Source organism: Trematomus bernacchii, unplaced genomic scaffold (genome assembly GCF_902827165.1).
Source record: "Trematomus bernacchii unplaced genomic scaffold, fTreBer1.1, whole genome shotgun sequence".
Taxonomy (NCBI): domain Eukaryota; kingdom Metazoa; phylum Chordata; class Actinopteri; order Perciformes; family Nototheniidae; genus Trematomus; species Trematomus bernacchii.
Genome location: NW_022988043.1, coordinates 18,767,097 through 18,784,998, shown reverse-complemented (window position 1 = coordinate 18,784,998; position 17,902 = coordinate 18,767,097). Strand labels below are relative to the sequence as shown.

The following is a 17,902-nucleotide window of genomic DNA, read 5'->3' as shown; positions in this document are numbered from 1 at the left end:
TTCCAACATATGCAAATAAATTACCATAATGCAGATCGCACTCAGATTTGTGCTCATGGCAGCAGCAGAAGTTGAAACGAGAGTTGACCCCACTGCAGAGCTTGAAGACCTGCTTAATAAACAGTGTTACCGCAGGGCTTCAAATCACGAAAAGAGCAGTAACGGAAACTTGTTTTTTTCTACATCGATAGTTGTAAACCTGAAAAAGAGACTGAATAAGTATCAAACACAAAAAACTAAACATCGTAACACCTGTTTCCATTGCCATGCTTCAGTTCTTTGACGTTGGACGTAACACCAGAGAAAGCAGAGTATTTTAGCCTACAGTATGGGCACTAAATATGATGCAACAAGGGTATATCATTCAAACAAAGACTGCCAGCAGTATAGTTAATGAGAAGATGGAGGATAAGTGAATGCAGTTGGACTTGCACAGTCGTTGTCAGTGTACATACAGTACAGTTTTCTACCCAACGCTTCTAAGCTGGTATATCTCACCCTCCGACACGACCGCAGTGCCGCAGCTCGACAATTCTCACGAGTTCATTGGTGTGAGCATCTGAGCCCAATGTGAACTCTAGCCCAAATGTGACACACTGGCTCTGGCCATATGCAAGCTTTTCACCCCTCCTCCCTCCACTGATACTGCTGTTGTGAGTACACAAGTCATGACTGTTGGCTGAGGCAACACTCTGACTCACATAACCCCTCACAAAAGATCTGGCCAAGCTCCTTCAGCCCAGGCCAAGCCAGGCCGTCTCCGCATAAGACTCTAATTGATTTGATGGACTTGTGCGCCGTTCACACCCCTTCCCCAAACAAACAGTCCGCCCAAGATCTGCCTCCATTGAGACAAAGAGGCATTGCCCGCCCTCCCTTAGCAAAGCCACACTGTGTGAGCGCCTGAGAGGCTCGGCGACGGCCTGCCAAACTTGTTAGTTTCACTGCTGGGCCTCCGGGAAGGTTTGAGCATGCTGTGAGACGATTCATCATACTGCAAATCAAGGCTCCCACCCCCATTCTTCTCCTAACTCCCAGGTCAACCGGAGTTGACTCAAGTTCACAGTCGACGTTTCCACAACTGCAGCCAAGAGCGTTGCATAAGGACAGCCATGATAACTGCTCTGAAGCGCAAGAGGGTGGTCCCCTAAAAAAGCAGATGTATTATTTTGATCTGGATTGTTTAGGATGTAACCCACTGCGACCAAGACCTCTGCTGAGTTTGTGGCAACCTGTGGCTTTCCTCAAGAAATACTCAATGATTTTGCACTGTGCATAATTCATCACTATGAGCTGGGAGGAAATGTAGGATTTGGAGGGACTATTGGGGTACAAATCACATCAGGGAGTGTGATGGGCCTTTTAACTAAACAATCTCAAAAGAAGAAAAGCAGGTCCAGGAACGAAGATCAGAAGCTAAACCAGTAAATGAGTGTTGTTTTGTGATTAAAGCACATAAGACCCAGCAAGAAACTAAAACTAGAGGTATGTTTCTACACTCCAAATGCAGTTTAGGAACATGTAAAGGGGGCCTTCTCTCAACTTGCAAGCAGTGAGCACATAAACTGAGAAGATTGGAGGTTAGTGTGTGGGGATAATGGACATCCTATAGAAGCCTTCCTGGTGATGAAAGAGAGGAAGTGGGTACAGAGTTAATAATACAATCTTAGCCGTGACAACTAATAAGTAATTGGTGCATCAATGTTTTGTGTTACTTTACGATGGGTTTGAAGTCTTTCCACCTTGAATTCTACTTCAAATCCAATGGCTTTTAATATCCATTAATTTGGTCTACAAAAAGATACAAGTTGTCAGTATCAAAAGTATTTTTGATACTGCTTCTAGTGTCCAACTCGATATTAATATTGAAAATAATATTTTTGGGTTGAGTAATAAAACCAGGAAAACAAAGTAGGATATCCAAAATGTAAGATGATACCTAGTCCCATTTGACATTATTGATATCATTTTGGTAAATTGCTGTGCTCTACATCCATGCTTATGTGTTATGCTTTTGTAGTCATACTAGGTTCGCAATGATGAGGCATACATATTTATTTATCAATGTAAGCTGTACTAAGATAAAACATAAAACAGACAAATGTACACTTGAATCATGTTCACAAATGGCTTAAACACAATTCAATTTTAATTTCGGTTTCAGTGTATTCCTTTTTGCTCAAACAGCACTAAACTTAGTGCAGCATCCGACATCCAGTAAGGCTTAACAATGAATCTTTAGTTTGTGTTGTGCATTGATTTATCATGTTAAATTGAAGATATATGTTTGTTGGTAAAATGCTAGTTGTGGGTCCACCCAGTGTGTGTTAGGGCTCTTGTCTTCACTGCTCAGGTCACATTAACCCAGTTCTCACAGTTTATTTAAAACACACACACACACACAACACCTCCCTGTTGTCAGCGTTGCTTCAGGCTCCTTCACGCTGTTATATTTCCAGCATCGCTGGCCGATGATCACATTATTTACTGCTTGTATTAACATGCGGCTTGATAAGCATATTTTCCTCAGTGGAGCTAACAAGATGCTTTATCACCGAGCCTTTCCACCCGGCCTAGCGGGCCGCCGTCGCTCGCTCGTATTTCCACCCTGTTAGTTTACAGCCTCGTAAATAACAACTTTTCTCCCGCTGAGATTTAAAGCTGGAGTTTTTGCTGTAAAATCTGATTTAACTTTGAACATGAAGACAGATTTTGGTTGTGAATTATAGACCCAGAAGTGTAAATCAAGTTTGATCTCTGCTAAATAAGCAAAATATCTTGTGAATATACAGCACAACAACAACACCGAGTTAATATTCATAATGCTGAAATCCTCTAGTATCTGTCAAATGTATGGAGTTAAGTATTTACATTGGTGTGTTCGGTTTTATGAGTTGATCCCTAATTCTTGATATTAACAACGCTACCAAAATATTAAATCGAAATATTATTTGATAAAACCATAATAAACAATAAGGTTTAATATGATTACAAAAAACTAAAATAATATAAATATAAAACATTTACTCCCCATAATTGATTAATCTATTTAAAAATGACTTGATGTGTTTCAGAAGTAACTTTTGTGTCAGTCAGGACACTAATAAGGCAGCTACAGATGTTCATGTGCTGGCAACGTTAAGATAAAGGAAAATTGTCAGAGAAACTTATAATAACTCATTCATCAATCCGCGACGCAATTATCTCCTTTGTTTCTTTGATTAGACACAATTACCCATCAAGTCTTTTGTTTTACCTTTTTTGTATGTGAAGTTAATCATGTCAACTGAAAGGGAGCGTTGCACGTTTTTGGCAGTATGCGTGGGCATGTCATTAGCAGCAAATCTGCGCCTTTAATTTGTTGATTATCTCTTAAAAGAGAAACCAGGATGTGTGTGGTCTCTCTCGCACCAATTATGTCTGAAGGATCAATGATTCGGTAATGATACAAATATGAAATGTTTGGGGGATTTTGGAAATCGCTTGGCAAATATATAAATATTCATTGCAAATCAAATCCAGTTGAACAATTAAAACCCCATGTTTACATTGAAGGAATACAACATTACAAATCAAGCTTTTTTTTCTTATTGCTCGAGATTCATTTAAGGTCAGGGTCGCCCAAGACCAGCCTTCACTTTCACCTCTCGAACCAGGCGCCACGCCAAACCCATATCCTCCTGCATTAGTCTCATCAGGGAATTTAATATGTGCCACCCTGTTGGAGGGGAGCCTCCCTGGCACGTGCACAACACACACACACACACAAACACACCGCCCCGTCTTGACAGCTCACTCTAATTACTGGCCCTGCCTGTCGCATGGCCTGCATCTCTGCTAAGAGCAGATCACATGTGACCCCGTCCAGCATGCCGCTGGTGGGGGGGGGAGAGAGGGGGAACCATGCAGAGAACACACCCACTCCCACATACACTGATCGAAGGGACACTCCAAAAAATGTAGGCCAATCAAAGATCTTCATTCCAAAATAAGCACTTGATAATATATCTGCTTACTCTCACAAAAACAGGACTTGCGTCAAAGTAAAGCATATTAACGCTAATTACTTTTATGTTGACAGATGAATTTAAGGCAACGAAGTTAGACCAAGTGGATATCTACCATATTTAATTTTTGGAAAGAAACAGTTTATTTTTTGAATGGTTAATATTAAAGGCTTCTGTCCTCTATTAGAAGTGGTGTACAGTAATAACAAGCCACACAGGGAAACTGATTTAGTAACATTTACTCAAACAATGCATGAGTGATATTTAAAATATTTTGGTCTCCTTGACACATCAGAAACTTGACTGGAACGCAAAAAGATCAATTGTGGTGTCCAGTCTTCAGACTTTATCAAGAGCTTCATTGAGAAGTTAGAATCAATGTATAACCTTGAATAGCCTAACACATGTGTTATATCTCTCATCATGAAGGCGAACATCATCATATCATTCAAAATCTAATTCACCAACAACTCTGTACTTGCTTCCTTTTATAAAGATATTTACATATATGCACATGTTTTATTTCTGAATATAATATCTACTGCAGCAATGAGGAAAGCCAAATGACTACCTTTCTGTTATAATCACCATCTACACATTGTAACTGCTTGTATCACGCTCAGAGGCCTTAGTGCGACTTGATGTATACGTTTTTACATTTGTTCAAATGCAGGTGATCCAGACAGATCATTGTCTAATATAGAAAGTATATAAGAAAGTATAGTTTTAGAAAATATTTAGTACACATAAGCAACAACAATTTTCTTCCTCCATTCTCTGCCCCTTATATCTGCAAAAATATATTTTTTTTTATTTTATTTTTTTGCTATCTGGAAGAGGTTATCAACTACTTTTGTCCAAAGACCAACGTTTTTCTTAAAGTGGGGGCTGGACTGTATATTTTTTCAATTTCTCAGACAATAAATGCTTTTTTTCTCTCCCTGAAGACTTTAAAATATATATTGATTACTAGATATTTAACTAGTCAATGCTTCGCCTGTGAGGCAGTCCACTGGGGTGATGGGGAAATTCTAAAATTACAGAACATAATTGCGGAATGCAGGTGGAAATATATACTTTTTCTTACCGGTTTTGACACTATTATTCAACAAGCCCAGTTTAAAGAGTGAGGTAATCCTATCGCCTTCTTTAGTTTGTGTAGGCTGCTTGCTTATAATAGTCTTATAATGTTTTTTATAATATCTTTATTATCCGCAGGGGTTAAATAAATAATTCCCAACAAAGTCATATTAATATCATATCTTGAAACAATATAGAGAAGAAGAAAATGCTAGATGTCCTAAATACCACAACACATTTTTTCCTGTTAATTTATTTGTCATCATTGCTGCTGGTATGTATGCATCTAAAAACCCTAAGGTTTCAGCAACAGCAAGTTCATTCTGTTGACCAAAACAGTGTTGTATCAGAAGGGCCAATGTTACACATACTTTATTTAAAGCAAAAAATAAGAGTTGTTTAGTTGATGTGGTTGTTGCCTGGAGACATGGTGTGAGCTTATGTTTTAAGTGCAGTTCTGAGTGTTTGTGGCGTCTCTCCTGGCTTCTCTGGGAGGACGGTTGTGGCGATGACACGTAATTTAAAAGTACAGATGAGCCCACTGGCCCTCTGTCGACGCTGATACACTGTGGCAACCAGAAGAAAAATTAACAAATGGCCCCCTCTTTATTTTCAGTTTATGTTTGGAATCCTTGTTCGGAAGGCTTGCACATGTTGTCTGAGCATGTTGTACTGCAGATCTGAGCTTCTGGGACACTGAGCAGCTGTGTGTCCACTGTTCAACTGGCTTCTTCTTCTTTCCTTTTCTTTTTTTGTGGAATTTGGGTGCTACTGCAGTTTGCATGTTTTTATACAAAGTGTTATACAAGTTAGTATCTTACTTGTGTCATCATTTAAGGTTTTAATGCTTTTTACTGTATTTTCTTTGCCAACTAGCACCTGAGAAACTTTTATCTATATTTTGCTAGATTGCAAAATAATGTAATGCCATAATTTCTTCCATTCTGCCCACCTACTGTATCTGCTTTTCCTCTCACCTCTGAAAGCCGCTCGCATTTTTAGAAACAACGCAGACGGCTGAAAATGGCCCAAACTTAAGCTATCGTGACCTTTTAGAAGTATTTCAACTTTTATCCAAAGAACATGGTGCTCCAAACTGGGTTTCAGTAGCCTGTTTGCACCATTAAAAGCTGTGACTAGTTCTTCCTACAAGCATCTGCTTAGCACTACTAGCTTAAGAAGCAAGTGGTTGACACAGGGATGTTTTTGTGAATGCTTTGCAAAACAAAAGTTAAATTCTGCGGCATTCGGGCATCGTATGGGAAATATTTTTTTTATGTAAGTCCCATCACAGGTGAGAACAAAAGTACCATTGTATCAGGAGAAGGTGCGGCCTATGAACTGGATCTTCTTTAATAGACAGTGCTTCAGTCAGTCCTTTAGCTGTAAACCCAGTTGTCTGGCTGGAGTGGGTTGACTTAGACGACGTCTGTCTAACTCATTTCGGCACATATCATCCTGAGAACAATCCCTCCTCTGTCTGATCTTCCTGGCAGCGCTCCACGCCGATCCTCCCACGATCTCCCTCTCTTATGATTATTTTATCATTTTAAATTCTTTATGCCGCATTGCCCGTGGCATCGTCCCCGCTAGAGCAGAGCGGCGCGTTGGCCATACAGTACATTCACACTACAGTTATTTGGACGGCGCTCCGGTGTGGCTCTGTCCCGGTCCCTCGGTTGGATTCTGCTCGTCCATTAGTGCCATCTGTGCCTTCATGCGCCGTCTGTGAGGGCCCTGTCGACGCCAAAACGATTGGCATTTCTCTGGAACAACCAGAGGGACGGTGCCCAGAGCTTTTAGCTGCCAATGATGTGCACTTACTCTGAAAAAAAAAACCAAGAGGGTGAGGCGGGGGGGAAGGGGGTGGAAGGAAGCAGGAGGCCCCGGCAGGAAACAGCTGCACCTACTGTACCGCGGCGTCCATGTTTAAGCTTCAGGAGAAACCACTTATCCCTGCAGCATCTGACAGCTGATACAGAGTCGAGAGCTGTGTCATTTTAGCCATTCAGCTGGCAATATTGGGCACAATGGTTGGGTGCATGATTGAGCAGGTACATGTTAACAGATGCTGCAACAGGAAACAAAATAAAACTGAAAAACACCAGGTCATCATGCATCAGAAGGTGTAAACGGTTCCGTTTTGAAATCAAGCGAGCAGCCTCATCTTTCCAACGTCCTGTTTTCCAACTGAATATCTCAATTGTTATGCCGCCATTGTGACTTGGCCATGTGGCTAACCCTTTAACAGATGCATCCTTTACTCTGGCAAATACCTGGGATACAGACTTGACCGATTATATTTTTTAGCATTTATAATTTAGACTTTCAACTTGTACTGTTCCATAGCTTACAGGAAGTGTTGTAGAATAAGGAAGCACATATTGGAGCCAATGACACTATTGGCATACCAACAAAATGTGACCTCAAGAAGCAGGGAGAATGAACAACAATTTTTCATCAGATATCATATCTTAAACACATTTAATTTATATAGCGCTTTTCAAGACGCACAAAGATGCTTTACAAAAGTCACATTTAACAAACACAGTCGTACAAGAAAAACAGACACTTTAAAATCAAACACAATCTAATGCTCTAATGGAGCTATCAGAGTTCATAATGATAGAAAACGTACATGAAGAGAGATTACTACAGATGATCTGCACCCAGAAGCTAAAGTTTTGGTAAACATTATTTCCAAATGGCAGTGCAAACTTCAACAAAAGGCCAAACCAAAAAAATGCTAACGCTGGCTTGATGGTTATGACCAAAGCAGCTGACCTTTTTGTCTTCACAAAAATGTTCTCCTTCTCCACTCAGTAAAATATTGTCCTGTCTGCACCAAGTGGGAGTCAGCAATGCTCTGACAGTCTGCCGACAATATGCTGCTGCCCGCTAGCATAACTTTTTACTGCAAGCTGTCACTCATTTCCTCTCTGCTCCCTGGGTCACTGAAGTAGCCATCAGAGCTTGATTTCCCACTATCCACAACTTGCCTGAGATGTAAATATGGTATTTCTTTATCATATGGTTTGATGGTAAGTGTTTGCTATTGCAGAAACAACCATGGATATAAGATTAGACGCAATCACAGTGATGTCATCCATTAGTTTATAATTTTGTGGCCTTGAGTTTGGCATATTGGCTATTGCTTCTTGTTTTTTGGAAAACAAGTGGCCATATTTAGCCAAGATGGTGGAATTGAAGAGAAGCGTTGCTCCCCTAGTCAGCTTTGTAAGCAACGTCTAGCCGTTATTTATGTTCACAGGGATATACAATCACTGGCCAATTTATTAGGTACACGTGTTAAACTGCTGGTTAACTCATATATATAATCAGCCAATCACATGGCAGCAACTCAATGCCTTTAGGAATATAGACATGTTCAAGACGACCTGGTGAATTCCAACAGAGCATCAGAAGAGGGAAGAAAGGTGGTTAAAGTGACTTTGAATGTGGCATGGTTGTTGGTGCCAGGTGGGCTGGTCTGACTATTTCAGAAACTGCTGATCTATTGGGATTTTCATGCACAACCATCTACAGTATAGCTCTTACAGAGAATGGTCCAAAAATAGGAAAATATCCAGAGTGGCAGTTCTCTGAGCGAAAATGCCTTGTTGATGCCAGAATTCAGAGGAGAAAGGCCAGACTGGTTCAAGATGATAGAAAGGCAAAAGTAACTCAAATAACCACTTGTACAACCAAGGTATGCAGAAGAGCATCTCTGAGCGCACAACACGCTGAACGTTGAAGCAGATGGGCTACAGCAGCAGAAGACCACACCGGTGCCCCTCCTGTCAGCTAAGAACAGGAAACTGAGGCTACAATTTGCACAGGCTCACCAGAATTGGACAATAGAAAATTGGAAAAATGTTGCCTGGTCTGATGAGTCTCTGCTGCGACATTCGGACGGTAGGGTCAGAATTTGGCGTAAACAACATGAAAGCATGAGTCCATCCTGCCTTGAGGTTGGGTGTGAGGGTATAATGGTGTGGGCAATATTTTTCTTGCCATACTTTGGTCCCCTTAGTACCAATTGAGCATCGTTTAACCTGTTACGCACGGCCCCCCCGGTACCGGGCGGATAAATGCGTCATTTGCAGGAAACAACGTCTAAAGAATCTTAATATTTAATAAACTATGAATGTTTTATATCCATGTAACGGGAAGAAACTAAGCTAACTGATCTTTTTAAAAAAAAAATCTAAAAAAAACCCACAATGCTAACACTCAGTCTCTGAATTAGCCACGAGCGAAAAATGTAACCTATCTCTGCACCTAAACTCACTCATAACTCCCTTATTACTTATCCTAGATGCACAGCCAACCCCTCGATTAGCATCTCCTGGAGACACAAAATCTGTGTAAAAAACCTCAACACTCAGTGATAAACATTTGCGACGCTATAAACGAAAGCGTACATCATAACATGTGGAGCTAGGTAGCTAGAAACGCTAACATGGCTTACCTTGGTCAAAACTGGTCTTCAAATTACATGCGCGCAGCCCCCACCTTTTCACTTCACAACGTGTGTGTGTGGGGGACTCCCCTTTGATTCTATTGGCTCTAACGGTCAGAAAGAGGTGTCAACCATCAAAATTGACCAAGGGGGGCCAGAGATATGGAAAAAAAAAACATTTTCACCCAAATCACCTCAGAGGTGGGGTGGTTTTGGCTAAACCTCTCTAAAAAGGTAAAATGTCACTTGTTTTGCATCAATCTTGATACAGGGTACTTATATGTTGTACTTTGGATTCCTAAAGCTTTTAGTCTACTAACCCATCAACCAAGGGTAGTTTTCACTATCTGTAAAAAATAATTTTTGGACGGACACTATAATTTACAGTTTTTTACTATGTAAAATCTGAATTTTTTTTAAAATAAAAAACATCTATATTGATTCTGACACTTCTACATCCAACTCACAGATGTAACCTTGCTTTGATAAAAGAAATTATTCATATAACCCTTTTAGAAGTTAAGTTGGTGCTTAACAGGTTAAAAGACACAACCTACCTGAGTATTGTTGCTGACCATGTCCATCCGTTTATGACCACGGTGTAAGCATCTTCTGATGGCTACTTGCAGCAGGATAACGTGCCGTATCACAAAGCTCAAATCATCTGAAACTGGTTTCTTGAACATGCCAATGAGTTCACTTTACTCAAATGGCCTCACCAGATCTAAATCCAATAGAGCACCCTTGGGATGTGGTGGAACGAGGGATTTGCATCATGGTTGTGCAGCCGACAAATCTGCAGCAACTGCGTGATGCCATCATGTCAATATGGACCAAAATCTCTGAGGAATGTTTCCAGCACCTTGTTGAGTCTATGCCACGAATAATTAAGGCAGTTCTGTAGGCAAAAGGGGGTCCAACCTGGTACTAGCAAGGTGTACCTAATAAAGTGACTGGCGAGTGTAAGTGCATATATAAGACTAGCGTAATCTATGATTATAACAAAATGTACTAAGGAAAAAAAGGACAGCCTTCCTTTGTTTCTTTTCATATAACGCTAAACAACGCAGTGGCTGTGACCTTAAGAATACACTGCTTTATCTTCTGTCTCAGAATAGGGCTGTAATCATGCTGAATGAAGGACGACTTAAAACTAGAAATTGAGAACCAAAATTCATCACTGTAATGTTTCTGAAGTAATAAATCAAGTGAGAAGTTGGGTTGTTTTTTCTCGTACACTATACAATCTCCCTGGACAAAGCCAGTTTCATAAAACATGGATGCATATACCGTTCCTGTTTTTAGGCAGAAAAAGGTTTTCCTTAAGGCATTACTTATTATCCAGCATCTTCCAACATGTGTGCTAAACTTAACAGTGAAAGTCGTGTTTTTTCTTTTTAAATCTTGTCCTCCCATGTACCTTATGTGCAACTGCCCGAGTTGTCAGCGATCATCATGTATTTGGCCGAGTCTCAGGTGGCTCTGATTTCCCAGCAGGCCAGATGGCAGCGCTGTGTGGGCAGTGTGTGTGTGTAAGGGGCTGTGAGAAGAGGGCCAGCAGCCTCATGGAAGGGAGGATTGCTCACACCCTGGCTCTCTCCTCTGTCCCCGTGCAGCTGTGCTTCTCCCTCCAACTTGAACTTTTAATTTGTTCAATATGTGGCAGAGGACACGGAGTAAAACAGAACACATGTCTGGTGGCTGAGGCTCCACAGGCAGGGACTTGAAGAGGGATGATGACACTGTGTGGTGTTAATTCTTAGTTTTTTTTTACTTGTAAAAGTCTGCTGCTTCCACCACAGAGCATGACTGTTACATTGCTTTAGGAACAGTTCACACTTTTTTGATTTGTTGTACTTTGTTTGTATGCACCAGCAGGAAACAGTTAAAACATTCAACCAGATTTAGAATTGACCGTTGAAATTATTTCCTGGCAAAGTAAAACTTTTGGATTTAAAGTTAAAACGGCCAACTTTAGGTCCTGAATAAAATAAATCAAAACATATTGACTTAAAATCAACTCATCATTCTTTACAACCTACAGAAGTACATTTAAAAAAAAAAAAAACACCATGTTTTCTTTTTTGTGACTATACTTTATTAAAAATAATGTTTTTTGGGTGTGTTTCTGCTATTTTTATGGCACATTTTTGTATAACTTTTATTTTGCCTTCTATTACCAATAACTTTCAATGAATAACAACATCTTTTTGTATTTATTCGTACATTTATTTTACTTTGTCCATATCAGAATTTAGCCCTAAAGGTAAATTATCTTAACTGTTAGTTGTATTGGATAGCGCCCCAACACATTGTACGTAATAGGCTTACAGTCAACAAGTAATGTGCCTTATATTACCTTAAACATGGAGCAATGATTCTCTTTGTGGTTTATGACCTGAACATTCCTTGGGATTTCTGAAACCAAAGCTTTCCTCAAACCCTTTTCAAATGCAAGTGTAGCAGCAGTACATACTGCAGTGAAACATACAACAACTATATGATGCAGAACGGATTTGCTGTTCAGCTCATTAACAATTTGACAAAACAACAGACAAGTGTTGGAATAATGTGATGAGTGTTGCTGTTGGATTAAGTAAACCCTAGATTAACTAAGATACTGTATAGGCTGTGAAGCTCTAATGTGGAAAAAAGTCTCTGCTCTGGTAATAAAATCTTTCAAAGCCTGTAGCTTATCACTGCAAAATAAGCATCTTGCAACTGGATTACAACTCTCATGCTTGCAAGTGTTTTCACACTACAGTCCAGATGGGAGATTCGTTCTGTAACCTAAATGGATGCCTTCTTTCACGCATCTTCTCTTGTTCTTTAAAATTGTAAATGTGACAAAACTATACAATCAATTAATACGACGAGCCAATACAAACATTTGGAAGGGGTCTAACGCACCATCAGCTGTGCTTATTTCAATTTATTTGTCACCCAACAAAAATGTGTGGAGACCCGTTTCAAACTCGTTTGAGAAGTACACATGGCAACTTAATTTTTCAGTTGTATTTATTTTGAACTAAAAGATTATTGAGGATTTTTAGACAATATTTTAAATAGTAAAGGAAAAACTGATAAATATCTATTAAAGGGGCCCTATAATGCTCATTTTCAGGTTTCGTAAATTGTATTTTGTGACTCTGTGACATGTCTCCATGCTTTTACATTCAAAAGGTCTTTATTTTTCTCATACTGCCTGTGCTGCAGCACCTCTTTTCACCCTCTGTCTGAAACCAGAGCCCAGTCTGCTCTGATTGGTTAGCTGGCCGGCTCTGTTGTGATTGGGCAACCGCTTAGAGATGTCCCGCCCCTTTGCCTATCACGTACATTGTGTGGAGCACTAGCCAAAAGAAACGTAATATGTGTTACGTAGTGATGTCACTATGTTACAGAAGTAAACAAAGTAGTCCAATCGAGGTGTTTCAGGCAGGGGGGTAGAGTGTGGCTTAATACAGGAGAAGGAAAACCCCCAAAAGCATAATGGGGCCCCTTTGGAAAGGTGAGAAGTGTAACTTTCACATCCTGACTCCCAATCTAGATGGGGGTTTCTTAGTGTTAAAGGTTCCATGTCATGGCCATTTCTACTGATCATAATTTCATTGTTGAGGTCTACTAGAATAGATTTCTATTGTGCAATTTTCCAAACTCACATTGGTTTCTCATACAGCATCTCTGTAAAGTATGTGTATTCACTCTCTGTCCGAAACGGCTTGTTGGAGCTCCTGCCCCCCCCCCCCCCCCCTCCCTGTGAGCCCAGTGTGCTCTGATTGGTCGGGACGTTGCGAGGCTCGTTGCGAGGCTCGTTGCGAGGCTCGTTGCTGCGAGCTGCTGCGAGGAGAGGACAGGTTTCCGGGTCGGCGATACAGCGAAAACAAGCTAAACTCATCCTGAGCACACACAGCCGAAGTAAAAACAATAAGTGTGGCTTGATATTGAGTAAGAAAAAGGTTTATAACGCTGTGAGAATGGGTCTGCGGAGAGCATTTCTCCGCGATCCCAATCCGGTGATTTGTTGTTGATTTGGGTGTTCACACGTCACAGAACCCAGGAAGCAAACAATGGAAAAAGAGAAATCTCCAACGAGGCGTTCTGGGGCAGCATAGACAGGTCTTTTCTGTGTTAGAGTTGTACTCGCTACAGGGTGTACTTTGAGGGTTTGTGACTTTGCAGACCGTTTACATGCATAAAAACCTTTATAACACACAAGGGGACGGGTAATAACCGGAAAAGCATGACATGGGCCCTTTAAGGTTTAAAGTGGAACCAACAGCTTTAGGTGCCATGCACACAGAGCATCAATAAAGTACTTACTATCTATCTATCTATCTTCACTGAAAACCACCAGATTCCACACCTGCACAAAATGAATTGAAGCAGCTGTGAAAAAAATGGATCTAATGTTAACTTTTTATTTCTTTGGTGAGTTGGAAGACATGTATGGTTGCAACCTAAAGCTTTTGAAAAGCTTCCAGCCTTTGTCGCCTCAAATGATCTTATCCCACCTTAACCTCAGGAAATCAGAAACTTCCCATACACAACTTTAACATCCTTTTCTAAAAGAGAGGTTGTCATCTAATTTTAACAGAATGGTTAATGAGGCAAATAGTATAAAATAATGTTTGAAGATAAAGAAAAATTGAATACATACTAAAAGTCACATTCTCTCCACTTCACTTTTAGAGCTCTGATTTAAGTTACAAATAGTTAATTAAAACAAGGGAATAAAAACTGCAGGAATCCGGAGTTGGCTGGCAGCATTGTAGCCTTTTGTTGCGTTGTGAGATCCATACAAAAAATGGACTCATGTTAATCAATATAATAACAATAATCAATATAATTTGTATTATTCAAGTTCATTTTTTACAGTATTTTCCTGCTCTTTCAGTGCAATTTGCACCCTTTTATCATTATTTACTACATTTTGTGAAATAATTATAAAAGATTGATCGATAAGTTTCATTCAGTAGTTCAAGCATTGATTTTCAGAAATGTTATCTAATTTGGAATTATTTATATCAATGACGGATGTACACCGATCAAAAGGTTCAATATTTATATATCCATTTGTATCAATAGAAAGCCAGAGGAGTGTCTGTAATGAACCTTATTAATCACAGTATTCATTTGGAAGTGGACGCCTCTCCCTGACCCCCCCCCCTCCTCTTGTCTCTTCACCTCTCCATCTCTCCCCCTGACTCATCCACCCGTCTATCTGCAGTCACACTCGTGTCCGTCTGACGAGATTTCACTGACATCTCGTGCTGACATATTCAGACTATTGTTCTGCTGCTCCGTGTGGCACAGGTGGGCCCCCGTCCCTCCAACATGGCCCAGTTACAAGGCGGCGCTTGCTGCCAAATCGGGCCCCGCTCATCCGGGGGACTGGGGAGCTGGAATGGGTTTGACCGTATTGTGCTGCACCTGCTTCACCCTCGCACCAGATCCCCCTGCTTCGCCTGCCATTCTGCTGCCGCGCAGAGCACCTCTCCCCTCACCGAGCCCCCCTGCGTCCCGTAAAACCCGTAAAATCCACTGAACTTAGCCGCTCTGATGGCCGTGGCCAAAACAGCATCTGATGTGCCTTATTTGTTGACTGTGCGAGATTAGCTGCAGAGGGTACACGTCGAGGGGCTTACCATGCAGAGACGGAGCAAAGCCCCCACCCCTCCATCAAACACCCACCAGGCCTGCCAAATAATGAGAAATGGAAGATTCTCCAGCTTGTCTAAAGCCCTCGTCACAGTCGGTCCGCGCACACTCCTGCTCCCGAGCCAGACTGTAGTGCGGATACTGTAAGAGTCCCCCCACCAGACTCCTGCAGATGCTCTGCAGCTCAGGAGCCAATGTCCTGGTCTCTGTGTCCATAATGCCTCAATGGAAGGCATCCACGTGCACTGCGTGTGTGTGCAAGGATGTGCTTTTGTTTTCTCAATCAGAAAAGATAGGAGATGTGCAGCTCAAATATGATCAGCACATTTATTAAATCAAGTTCTGTGCTTATTTAAAACGTTCCAAACTTCTGCTCACGCCTTAGACTTTTTTTCAACACAAGTGCATCGTTGACTGAAATTTAAGACATTTTTTGTTCACTAATACCCACAGATTTTCTTTAAGGAAATCACTTCTCCCCATCAGAAAGTCAGAAAACTAAACCTTACTAAGGGCCAATGTATTTATGGGACGTAGTTCAAGAGTTTGACTATCAGAGCAATGACAAATGACTCAATACTAAATTGTCTCAGTAAACCAAGTTGGCTCAGAGGGGTTTTTTTCAATCCACCTTTTGGGGCACGAATTGGAAATCAGAATTGTGTGACACATGCTTATTAGCATTTATTTTTCTCTTAATCTTAATTACTGCATTAAGGTTCGTATAACAAAGACCACCTGAGTAGTATTATCAGCAAATGTGTCTTTTGCGTGAACATAATTAACTAATCACTGTGTAAACCACACTATCACAAGAGATGCAATAATAGGTACAAAAAACACACCGGTTACAGAGTTCAGGTCTGAAATCAGAAAACATATTTACATGTGCAGGTTTTACTCTTATTTTACTCTAAATTCAGTTAGTTGGTTATCACACATTTTCTCCATCCTTTCTCCCAATTTGTAAACCAATATTGGCATACTTTGGGTCTATTTAAGGTTTGCTGCCTTAATGAAATGACGCTGCAGCTTGATCTTTTTTTATCAGAGATTTGGACTGAAGACAGTGAGAGGACGGTCTGTGTAAAGCGAACACACATTTTTACTTGATTTGTTTTCAATACTGTAAAAATCATCTTATCCATGCTGATTTATTTCAGTCTGAATAAACCTTTGGATTGTCCTATTTAGGATACCGTGATGCATTTATTTGTACACTTACTGTGCCAAAGGGATACACTCTCTGTATCAAAGTGTATTCATGCTTACTTGCAAAAGACCTGGTAGAGATGAAGGTATGCGACTACATGGCCAGTAAAACATGATGATTCTTAGCAGATATATGGCCATCGACCTGCATGGTGGCTCCAAGGGTCACACTCAAAGCCACAAGGTCTTGAGTTCAAAACCAAATAGAGCTTTTATTTTTGAGTTTTGAGCACCAAATCTTCCGGATGCTAATTAAACAGTTGTCCTCGTAAGAACAGACACTGGTTCTCATCCACCGAACCTTCCTAAGTTTTTTCTTGAATTTGTTTGCGAGAAACATAATAACATTCTTATAATTATGAATCAATAGTCTTGTCAATTGCACATGCCAGTTGATTGGCATTAACAAGTAAACAACCATTCAGTTCCCATACAGAAAATGGAAATGGAAATAAATGTGAGAAAAATTAAGTCAAGAATATCAAAAGAAGTCTATAAAATGCATGTGATGCTATTACTCTTTCAGTGTTGCTGTAGTGTTTATTTTAAAAGACCAACATACTGTAATATATATAATAATTTTTTTAATCACAATTTAAAAAAAAAAAGGAATTGTGTAACTTACATTTTACACAATTTTAAAACTGTAGACTTGAAGAAAATGCCATAAGTAATTATTAGCAAAAACATGACGGTACTCAAGTGTGCTCTTCAAAGTGTGTAGACTCTGTTCTTCAATTACAAAAAAAATGGAAACATTAAAGATTGTCCGAATCTTTGTAAACACTGCGTTTCAGAAGAAATGTGGTTTTACAGTTGGTCAATAAGGCCCTTTGTTTGTGAGAAAACATGTTGCTGTTGAGTATTTCTTCACGTCATTGAGCCATTCACCATCCCTGCTTTGGTCATCTGCATGAACAGATATGGCTGGAAAATGTATATTGTGATTTAGCTAAACTTATCCTTTGCGCTCCGTCTCATATGATGCTGCTCACTGCCTCTCCATATCTAGAGTTAATCCGAGGAGCCATTTTTCCCATCAAGGATTAATTAAGGAATAAATAAAGTAGCTTCCCTTTTCTGATGCAGTGTCCAGGTTACAGTAAGCACATGTCGACTCTGATGTGAGGTGGTGCAGAAAGGTGTGTGTGTGTGTGTGTGTGTGTGTGTGTGGTGTGTGTGTGTGGATGTGTGTGTGTGTGTGTGTGTGTGTGTGTGTGTGTGTGTGTGTGTGTGTGTGTGTGTGTGTGTGTGTGTGTGTGTGTGTGTGTGTGTGTGTGTGTGTGTGTGTGTGTGTGTGTGGTGTGTGTGTGTGTGTGTGGTGTGTGTGTGTGTGTGTGTGTGTGTGTGTGTGTGTGTGTGTGTGTGTGTGTGTGTGTGTGTGTGTGTGTGTGTGTGTGTGTGTGTGTGTGTGTGTGTGTGTGTGTGTGTGTGTGTGTGTGTGTGTGTGTGTGTGTGTGTGTGTGTGTGGAGGCCTGCGGCT

General features: G+C 40.5%; 1 protein-coding gene across 1 annotated transcript in view; it reads left to right on the top strand.

Moving 5' to 3' along the window:
* antxr2a (ANTXR cell adhesion molecule 2a) overlaps positions 1 to 17,902 on the top strand; it is a 77,821-nt gene that overhangs the window by 56,406 nt on the left and 3,513 nt on the right.